We start from the raw sequence: 9,939 nt of genomic DNA, 5'->3' as shown, positions 1-9,939 counted from the left end.
TTATTTATTTAACTGAGAGGTGAGCAGCAGTGTTGTTTTTAAAGAATTTTAGTCCAGAATACAAAGCAAGGTACTAGCCATTGCCCCAACTTGTTAGTACAAGTATAAACAATGGCCTTTTGTTCCTCCATAAAAGCAAGTTACAGAAAGGACAGGATAAGACATTTGAATCTAGTTTTGAAAAATCAGCCTAGAAGCTAGTAGTACTGTTGCATTGCAAAAGGCTTTCATTTACTCTTTGTCCCATATCCACTCCATTTATCACTTCAAATTCTGGGACTATCATGTCAAGAGTTTTTGTGGGAGAATTTCCCTTTTGAAATTTTTAGTGTGCAAGGGTCATTTTTCTTGGTTTTGCTGATGTCCTTGACCTCTGTTGCTGGATGAGTGAGGGAGCTGGCACAGTTCTTCAGGAGTTCTGAGGCATTTTGACCATGATGGTTTTCACTTAAGTATATGCCTGCAGCCCATACTCTCCCAGCTTCTGGTAGCTCTGGATATCTTGTAGCCACTGAATGGTGACAGAGCCTCAGGACATCATAGCAGTTTACCCACACAGTGCTAGCCCAAAGGGCTTGGGACAGGTAATTGGCCTTATCCAAGTCTTTGATGAAGATTGCTGCAGCCAAAAATTGCCAGCCCAAAATTGGAATTGTTGGCTCTCTCAATAACTTCCTGTATGGTCCTGAATTTCAGGATCTGTATCACTGGCCCTAAGATCTCCTTGGTAATAGTCATGCTGTCTTGTACATCTCTGAACATGGTGGGCTGGACAAAGTAGCCATGGTCAGCAGCCATCCCTCCACCACATAGCAGGTTTGCCCCTTCCTCCCTCCCAGATATGATATAACCAAGGATCTTCTTAAACTAAGTTTCTTCCATCTGAGGTCCCTGGCTTTGTCAAAGGGGTTGCCAGCTACACAAGACCTGGCTGAGGTGATGCTCTGCTCCACAAACTCAGTGTAAATGTCTTCTTGCACAAAGGTCTGGGAGCCTGCACAGCTGTACTGGCCCTTGTTGAGGAACAGGGCAAAGTGGGGCTGCTCCACGGCCCAGTTCATGTTTACATCTGACATGATATTGGGGCTCCTTCCCCAACCCCATTCTCACACCAGGGTCACTCTCTTGAGGTTATTTACTGCTCCCTGGACTAAATGGCCAACCTCAGTGGAGCCTGTGAAGGCCACTTTGTCCATACCCTCATGGGATGAAGTTCAGGAATAATATTAAGCATGGGAGGGGGAAAGCCAGTCTCCTTAATGAGGTTGGCCACATAGAGGGCAGTGAGCAGAGTCTGCTCAACTTCTTTCAACTTCTTTCCAGTTTCCTAGGCTGGGTACAGTTTCCAGGCTTACACCAGGAATGGGAAGGTCACAGAATGATTTTCCTGCTTACTCTGATAGATTCATGGTGGTGTAGCTGAAAAAGTCCCTATCTGTAGGAATGGTTTTCCCATGGTACTTGTCAGCCTAACTAGGGTAATAATGGAGGCATTTGAGGACCATGTCCAGATCTACCAGGTAGAAGACATAGGGCTTGCTCTTATCCAGGGTCTCTAAGGCTGCCAGGTAGGTCCGGTCCCACTCAATCAGATCAGCCAGGCTGTTCTGCAGTTGGCTCGTGTTGGATGCATCCATGTGGTGCCAGGGTGAGCTCAGCTGGAAGGCAGCCTGGGCATCCTTTACTGCCTCGTCCACATCTTGTCTCCTTCAGTACCTGACAGATGACTTTTCCTGTGGATGGATTGACGGTGGGGAATGTTTTCTTGCTGAAAGCATCGTGCCACTCATTGTTTATGAAGATCTTGCTGTAGAAAACTTTAGACTGCTGCTTGGGGGCTAGCATGGCTTGGGTGGCAGCAGCCGACAGGAGATGGCAGCCCAGGCAGCAGCAGCGAGTGCAACAGTTTGCAACATGCCCTGGTAAGAGCAGGCATGCAGGACCTCCAAGAACCATTTTTAATTCTCAGTTTTTTGTTAACTTGTACTAACAGTTCATGTTTCCATATACATGCAGCCTTATTTCTGGGGTCTTTATTCTCTTCCATTTGTCTTTTTTTTTTTAATCTAATTCTGTGGTAATGCTACACTGTCTTAACTATTATAGTTGTAAAGTTTTCATTGACCTGAAAAAAAAAACCTTTTTACTATAATTTTTCCTTACTTTCTAATTACAGTGCATTGTCATTAGAGAACATAATCAGTATTGTATTGAATCTGTAATAGAATTTTTTAAAAGAGCGTATTTATTTATTATAGACAGAGAGAGAGAGAGATTGAGAGAGAGAGAGAGGCAGAAATACAGGCAGAGAGAGAAGCAGGCTCCATGCAGGGAGCCCGACGTGGGACTCGATCCTGGTTCTCCAGGATCACACCCCGGGCTGAAGGCAGGCACTAAACTGCTGAGCCACTGGGGCTGCCCAAATCTATAATAGAATATTAAAATGAGTCTTTTTCTACTGTTTTGGAGTAGTTGCTAAGTAGTTTGCAACATTCGGCCCAAGAACCACATTCAAGGCAAATACATGCAGGAGGTGAAGGGAGAGAATTTTTTTCCCTCCTTCACAAGTAAAATAAAGAGATATCCCTTATGCCTGTTAAGGAGCTTTAAAAAACCATTAGAGAGCTTGATTCCAGTCTGCTGCAGCTTGAATAGCAATGCTACTAGTAGAAAGAAGAGAATATTTATCACTAGATGCAGAAGTTCAGTGTAGAGGGAGTAAGCAACCAGTCAAAGAGACACAACCTGCACCAGGGAGCCATAGCCAAATGTTTCCAGGTGGGAATCTTTGAGGAACCCCTTGGGACTGCTCTCAAGAGAAACATTCAATTTTAAACATGCACTGAGGATCAACATATATGTGTATAATAGCAGGCAAATAAAAGTTTTCTCTTCTCTTCCTCTCCCGCTTTTGCCCACAATCAAATTCAAGATGAGAGAATATAGAAAAAGAACTGATGAGAATGGATGAGGAACCAAACAAGGAAATAGTGCAACTAAGCATGCCTTTTTCCACTTATGCTAAGCTTTCAGTGAGAAAGAGGAAAACATTTAACATAAGTGAACTTGAGAATTTCTGTTATTCACTGTAATGTATATTCTTTTTAGTAGACACAAAACATTTCCAAAATACAAAAAACAAGCCTCAATACATCTTAAAGAATCAATATGATAAATAATCTCCCCTCTGATTATATAATAAATTGGTAATTGATAAGAAAATTAATGCTTGGGCAGCCCCGGCGGCACAGTGGTTTAGCGCCACCTGCAGCCTAGGGCGTGATCCTGGAGACCCGGGATCGAGTCCCACGTCAGGCTCTCTGCATGGAGCCTGCTTCTCGCTCTGCCTGTGTCTCTGCCTCTCTCTCTGTGTGTCTCTATAAATAAATAAATAAATTAAATAAATAAATAAATATCTTTTAAAAAAAGAAAATTAATGCTTTAAAATCTTGTATTTTTGGAAGCCATGACTTATTTCCAAGCACTTATATTAAATATTATATTAAATATCACTTCTTCCAAAAATATACAACCTGGGGTGCCTGGGTCACTTGGTGGTTAGGTGTCTGCTTTCCACTTAGGTCATGATCCCAGGGTCCGGGGATCGAGTCCAGCCTCAGACTCCCTGCTCAGTGGGGAGTCTGCTTCTCCCTCTCCTTCTGCCTTTCCCCCCACCCATGTGCTCTCTCTCTCTCAAAATAAATAGATAAAAATCTTTAAAAAATACAGCCTGAATCTAATCATAAACAAACATTAGACCGAATAAAATTGACAGTCTACAAAATAAATGACCTGAATTCTTCAAAATACCAATGTCATGAATGACAAAGAAATTGCTAAGGAATTATTCCAAATTGAAGAAGGTTAAAGAAACACAAAAGCTAAATATAATGAGTGATTCTGGATTAGATTGTGAGCTGGGAGCAGAAAAACTATGAAGGTCATGACTGAGGCAAAAACAAAAATGAGAGTACTATGAATAACTTCATATTAATAACCTTTAAAACCTAAATTTGTGAATTTCTGTAAAAGTATAAAATTTCAAAATTGAATTAAGAGTGAATAGAAACACTGAGCAAAAGGCATTAAAGAAACAAATTAAGTCAACAGCTTTTTCCCCACCTATCCCCAGTAACCCTAGATTTTACAGATGAGTTCTACCAATCTTCAGAAACAGTTAACACTAAAAAAAAAAAAAAAAAAAGAAACAGTTAACACTGACAGAAGCTGCCCAAGAAAATGGCAAATGCTGTCCAGCCTAATTTATTAGGGAGAGATAATATTCAACTAATTCTTACTTATATGGTTGTATCAGTTACTTACATTCTGACTGGCTGTGCTCCATAATCATTAAACAGTGAACATTGTCATTTTATTTTTTAATTTTTATTTTTTAATTTTTTATTATTTTTTTTAAATTTTTATTTATTTATGATAGTCACAAAGAGAGAAAGAGAGAGAGGCAGAGACATAGGCAGAGGGAGAAGCAGGCTCCATGCACCAGGAGCCCGATGTGGGACTCGATCCCGGGTCTCCAGGATCGCGCCCTGGGCCAAAGGCAGGCGCCAAACCGCTGCGCCACCCAGGGATCCCAACATTGTCATTTTAAATGAGAGTTTAAATATTACTCAGGAAAAGTATAATTAGAATTCCCAAATCAGATGATAAGACAACAACAAGTAATACAATTCCACATGCATCTGGATGCAAAATTCCCAAATAAAAATTTAGCTTTAAAAAATCCAACAGTCTGTTTGGTTTTTTTTTAACCATGCATTATAATCACTTAGTATTATCCAAGGAAAATTCTACATGAAAAAGTCATTCAATGAATGAGTGATGCCAATGGAACTTGTGAACTAAAGGTCACCTAAAATCTTCTCCATAAAAGCAGCAAGAACGCTGGCAAGACTTGTCCAATCAACTTTTTCAGAACCTGAAAATTAACTAAAGGCTAAAATATAAAATAATCTGGGGAGCATTTATTCAAGAACAACTGAATCTTTGTAACAACCTTACCTTTGTAGCATTTGAACTTGGCCTGTTTCCATACCTTACTCCCCAGATCCATGGTAGTTTTAGAAACCAACAATTCTACAATCATGAGGAAAACAAGAGCTTAGTTGTCACTGAAGGGAGGAAAGGGTTGGAGTTTCTCCAAAGCCCCACATAAGTGTCATTATTTGAGTTGTCTGGAAGTTCCTGTGAAATCTTCACTCAAGTGGCTTGTTTTTATTTGACCTGACTCAAGTTTGCCTAATACAAGCAGCTTTTTTTTTTTTTTTTTTTTTTCTTAACAGGCTTGTCAAAGACATTAAGCAGCAACTGCTTAATATCTTAGCTGCCTGAGACAATAATAATGGCTGGGGCAAACAACAAGCTGATCAAATAACTTAAAAGAAAAAAAAAAAAGACTTCTAAAAACCCCACAAATACCAAAAACCTAAAGGGGAATTCTGGAATTAAAAAGTATAGTATCTGCAATGAAAATTTTACCAGAGAGACTTAAAACCAGATTTAAGCTGGAAAAAGAAAGAATCTGTGAGCTTGAAGATAGTTCAAGGAGTAGATCCAAGGAACAGAGAGGAAAAAATGAATAGTGAATACAGACCCAAAGACCTTGGAGATACCATCAAATGTTCCAACACATACACATGACAGAAGGAGAGAGAGAAAGGGAAAAGAATATTTGAAAAAATAATGGCTGAAAACTCCCTGATGTGGGAAATATTAATTTACACATCCAAAAAACTCAACAACTTCAAGTAGGATAAGCTCAAATACATTCCCACCTAGACACATCACACCCAGGCAGTTGAAAACAGAGATATAGGAGGTACCTGGGTGGCTCAATAGTTGAGTGTCTGCCTTTGGCTTGGCTAGTGATTCCAGAGTTCTGGGATAAGTCCCATGTCAAGCTCCCTGCAGGGAACCTGCTTCTCCCTCTGCCTATGTCTCCGCCTCTCTCTCCATGTCTCTCATGAATAAATGGATAAAATCTTAAAAAAAAAAAAAAGGAGAAAACAGATGATAAAAGATTCATAGTATGAAATGACTATTGAGAAAAGTCACATTTTTGCTTTATGTTTTTACTAAATGATGTAAAACATTGAAAGTTCAAATATTCTACAAAATGTAGTATATTCAAATGTCAAAGTATTATGGGTTGTTCATAGGAAATATTCTGTGTCTTATTCAGTCTGGCTTTGGATACCTTGCAAATATTAAATCTACCCCCATTTGACCTAGGTAATAAATAGAATCAGCTGGAATAGAAATGTTGACTGCAAAATCTTTTCATTTCTCTGTGATGATTGTTCCCCAGACCAGTCTTAGTCACAGTGCCAACAATCAGTCATATATGTCTTTAGAATATTCACCTGCTAAGCAGGGGCCCAGGAGCCCAAGACTGTGACCTGAGCCAAAGGCAGACGCTCAACCAACTGAGCCACCCAGGTGCTCCTGAACAAAATGATCCTTAGTGTATTGCTTCTTAAAACAAACATCACAATCCCTTTATAGGTCTTCCATATCATACTTCCTTTTATTTTTCTGCACAAAAACCATGATTCTCCTTCTTTTCAAATATATACATTTACCTCCTTTCTTTTTTTTTAAAGATTTTATTTATTTATTTATTTATTTATTTATTTATTTATTTATTGTCCCTCACACAGAGGCAGAGACACAGGCAGAGGGAGAAGCAGGGTCCATGCAGGGAGCCCGATGTGGGACTTGATCCTGGGACTCCAGGATCACACCCTGGGCCGAAGGCAAGGGCTCAACCGCTGAGCCACCCAGTTGTCCCCATTTACCTCCTTTCAAATGTATTTTATTAGAACTTTTTTTTGAAGTAGACTCTTTGAATTTTGTTAACTTCAGATAAGTATCACCTTCCCCACCCCTGATGAGCATCAAAACACTTTATCTTCCCTGAGTTTTAAGAGACTCTTCACCCTTGATTACAAGGCAGATCTTGAAAGGAGTTTTGGCTATACTCAGATAAAATACAAAAAAATACTGTCTTGCTTCTTTAAGAAGTGGGGGTTAGTAATTATTAACTGTCATGATTCTATGGATTGTTTAGATCAGCTGAGTGATTGTTCTGTTTCACTTGGCATTGTCTGAGATCTCTTGTTTGGGGCTGGAACACTAACCAAATCATTCTAAGAGTCCAATATTACCCTGATTCCCAAATCATCACACAGACATAACAAGAAAATAAAACTACAGACCAATATGCTTTATGAATTTAGACACAAAAATTCATCACAAATTCTAGCAAACCAAATCCAGCAACATATGAAGTGTATTATACACCATGACCAAGTGGGATTCATTCCAGGAATACAAGGTTGGTTCAATATATGAAAATCAATCAATGCAATAGACCATTTAATCAAGAATAAAAAACACATGATGATCTCAATAGATGAAGAAAAGGCATTTGACAAAGTCCAGCACCCTTTATTATAGAAACATTAAAAAAACTAGGAATAGAAAGAAACTTTCTCAACCAGAAAAAGGCATCTGGGAAAAATTCACCACTGTTATACTGAAGGGTGAAAGTCTGAATGCTTTCCTCCCAAAATTAGGAACAAGACAAGGATGTCTGTTCTTGCCACTGTCATTCAACATTATACTGGAGACATAGCCAGAGCAATTACGGGGAAAAGGAAAAGAAAAAAGACATCCACATTGACAAGAATTCTTACAATTCAATAACAAAAATATAACCTGATTAAAATGTTTGCAAGGAAATTGACCAGATATTTCTCAAAAGAAGATATACAAATGATTAATAACTATTAGGGGAAAGTGAGTCAAAACCACAATGAGATAGCATTTCCTACCTAATAGAATAACTATAATAAAAAAATACCCCCATAAAAAAAGTATAGGTGAAGATGTAGAAAACACTAACATATTGCTGATGGGAATGAAAAAGATGCAGCTGCTTTCAAAAATAGTTTGGCAATTCTTCAAAAAGTTCAGCATAGGGTTACCTCATAATTCTGAAATTCCATTCCTAGATATGTATCTAAGATAAATGAAAGTATGTTTGTATGTGTGTATTAATATTAAGACTTGTATCCAAATGTTCATAGCAACATTATTCATCAGAACCAAAATGTAGAACCATCCCACCTATTCAAATGATGAATAAATAAAATGTGGTATATCTATATAATGGAATAGTATTGAGCTATAAAAATAATGAAGTATTGATACATGCTACAACATGGATGAACTTTGGAGACATTATGCTAAGTGGAAGAAGCCAGACATGAAAGAAAATATATCATATGATTCCATTTATATGCACTCACTGAATAGGCAAATGCATAGAAAGAGAAATCAGTGTGGTGGTTGACAGGGACTGGGGTCACAGAGCAATGAGGAATAACCATTTAATAGGTATAGGATTTTATTTGGGGGTGAGTAAAATGTTTTGGAACTAGATACCCTTATGGATATGCTAAAAATCACTCAACTGTATAATTTAAAATGCTGAATAATGGTGTATGAATTATACCATGAAAAATTGACAATTTCCCACATAAAGAGAGAAAATAATGTGGTTACCTCAATAGAAACAAAAGAAATCTTTGAAAATTTCCAGATTTATTAGAAAAAAACAATCATAAACCAGAATGGAAGGAGATCTCCTTAGCTTGTTAAATTTTGTATCTACACACACACACACACACACACACACGCACACACAAATATAATAAATAGTATACCTAATGGAAATCTTAAGAGTTACTTCATTTTATTTTTTAAAATACTTTATTTATTTGCTTTCTTATTTATTTGACTGAGGGAGAGAGAGAGAGAGCACAATCAGGCAGAGCAGCAGGCAGAGGGAAAAGGAGAAGCAGGCTCCTGCTGAGCAAAGCACCTGATGTACAGCTTGATCCCAGGACTCTGGGATCATGACCTGAGCTGAGGCAGATGCTTAACCAACTGAGCCACCCAGGTGCCCCAAGCTACTAAATTTTAAAGAACAAGATTCTCACCAACAATAATATCGTTTAACATTGTTTCAGACCTCCTGGCCAATAGTATAAAGTATAATAACAATTCTAGTGATGCTGGATGGTGAATTAAAGATATTAGGCTTCTAAGGGAAGATGCAAAAATGTTGTTTAAAAATACTATCATATACCTAGACAAATCAGCTTAATTAGCAATAACTGTTTAGCAAGAGACAAAATTAATATACAAAAACCAAGGTCATTCTCTCTAAATCAACTAGAAAATACAATTAAAAAGGCATCCTAACAATATAATAACAATTTAAGGTACCTGAAAATTGTCTTTATGAAGAATACATAAAACTCAATTTTTAAAAATGTTAAATTTTACCAATATGTGTAGATAATTATATGAATAAGTGGAATATATTCTGTGCTGTGGATGAGTCCATTCAATATTATAAAGATACAGAACTTCCAGGGAATATGGCCAAGTGGAAGGGCTCTAACCTCATCTCATCCCACAGATACAACTATGTAGCAACCACATCAGTATAAATAACCCAGAAAATGAATTGAAGCCTGGCAGAATAGAATCTCCACAGCTAAATGTAGAGAAGAGGCCACAATTGGAGAGGGCTGAAAGGGAGGAAATGCTGGACAAAAGGGAGACATGCTGTGGGTTCAGAGGGGGGAAAGAAACAGACCTTCGCCCAAGACACCCCAGGCAAAAGAAATCTGCATGAGAAAGACAAATCCTTACAACATCTGGCTTTGAAAACAGAGGGGCATAATTTCACAAGATCTTACAATCAATGGGGCTTAACACCTGACACTTTCAAAATCAGTAGCTCAGCTCTAGGAGAACCAAGAGAGCAAGAGGAAATTCAATCATCATCCTTAAAGAGATAGCAAAACAGCCCCAGGATGATATGGTAGGAAGCAGCAGTTTGAAAAA

At 38.2% G+C, this 9,939-nt stretch overlaps 1 pseudogene; it reads right to left on the bottom strand.

Annotated features, from left to right (window-relative positions):
• LOC144283820 (aldehyde dehydrogenase, mitochondrial pseudogene) lies at positions 1 to 1,956 on the bottom strand (annotated as a pseudogene).
• Between the last annotated feature and the right edge of the window lie 7,983 nt (positions 1,957 to 9,939).

This window comes from Canis aureus, chromosome 14 (genome assembly GCF_053574225.1).
Source record: "Canis aureus isolate CA01 chromosome 14, VMU_Caureus_v.1.0, whole genome shotgun sequence".
In the NCBI taxonomy this organism is placed as follows: Eukaryota; Metazoa; Chordata; class Mammalia; order Carnivora; family Canidae; genus Canis; species Canis aureus.
The sequence above is the reverse complement of the archived record's forward strand: the minus strand, read 5'-3'. Positions and strand labels throughout refer to the sequence as shown.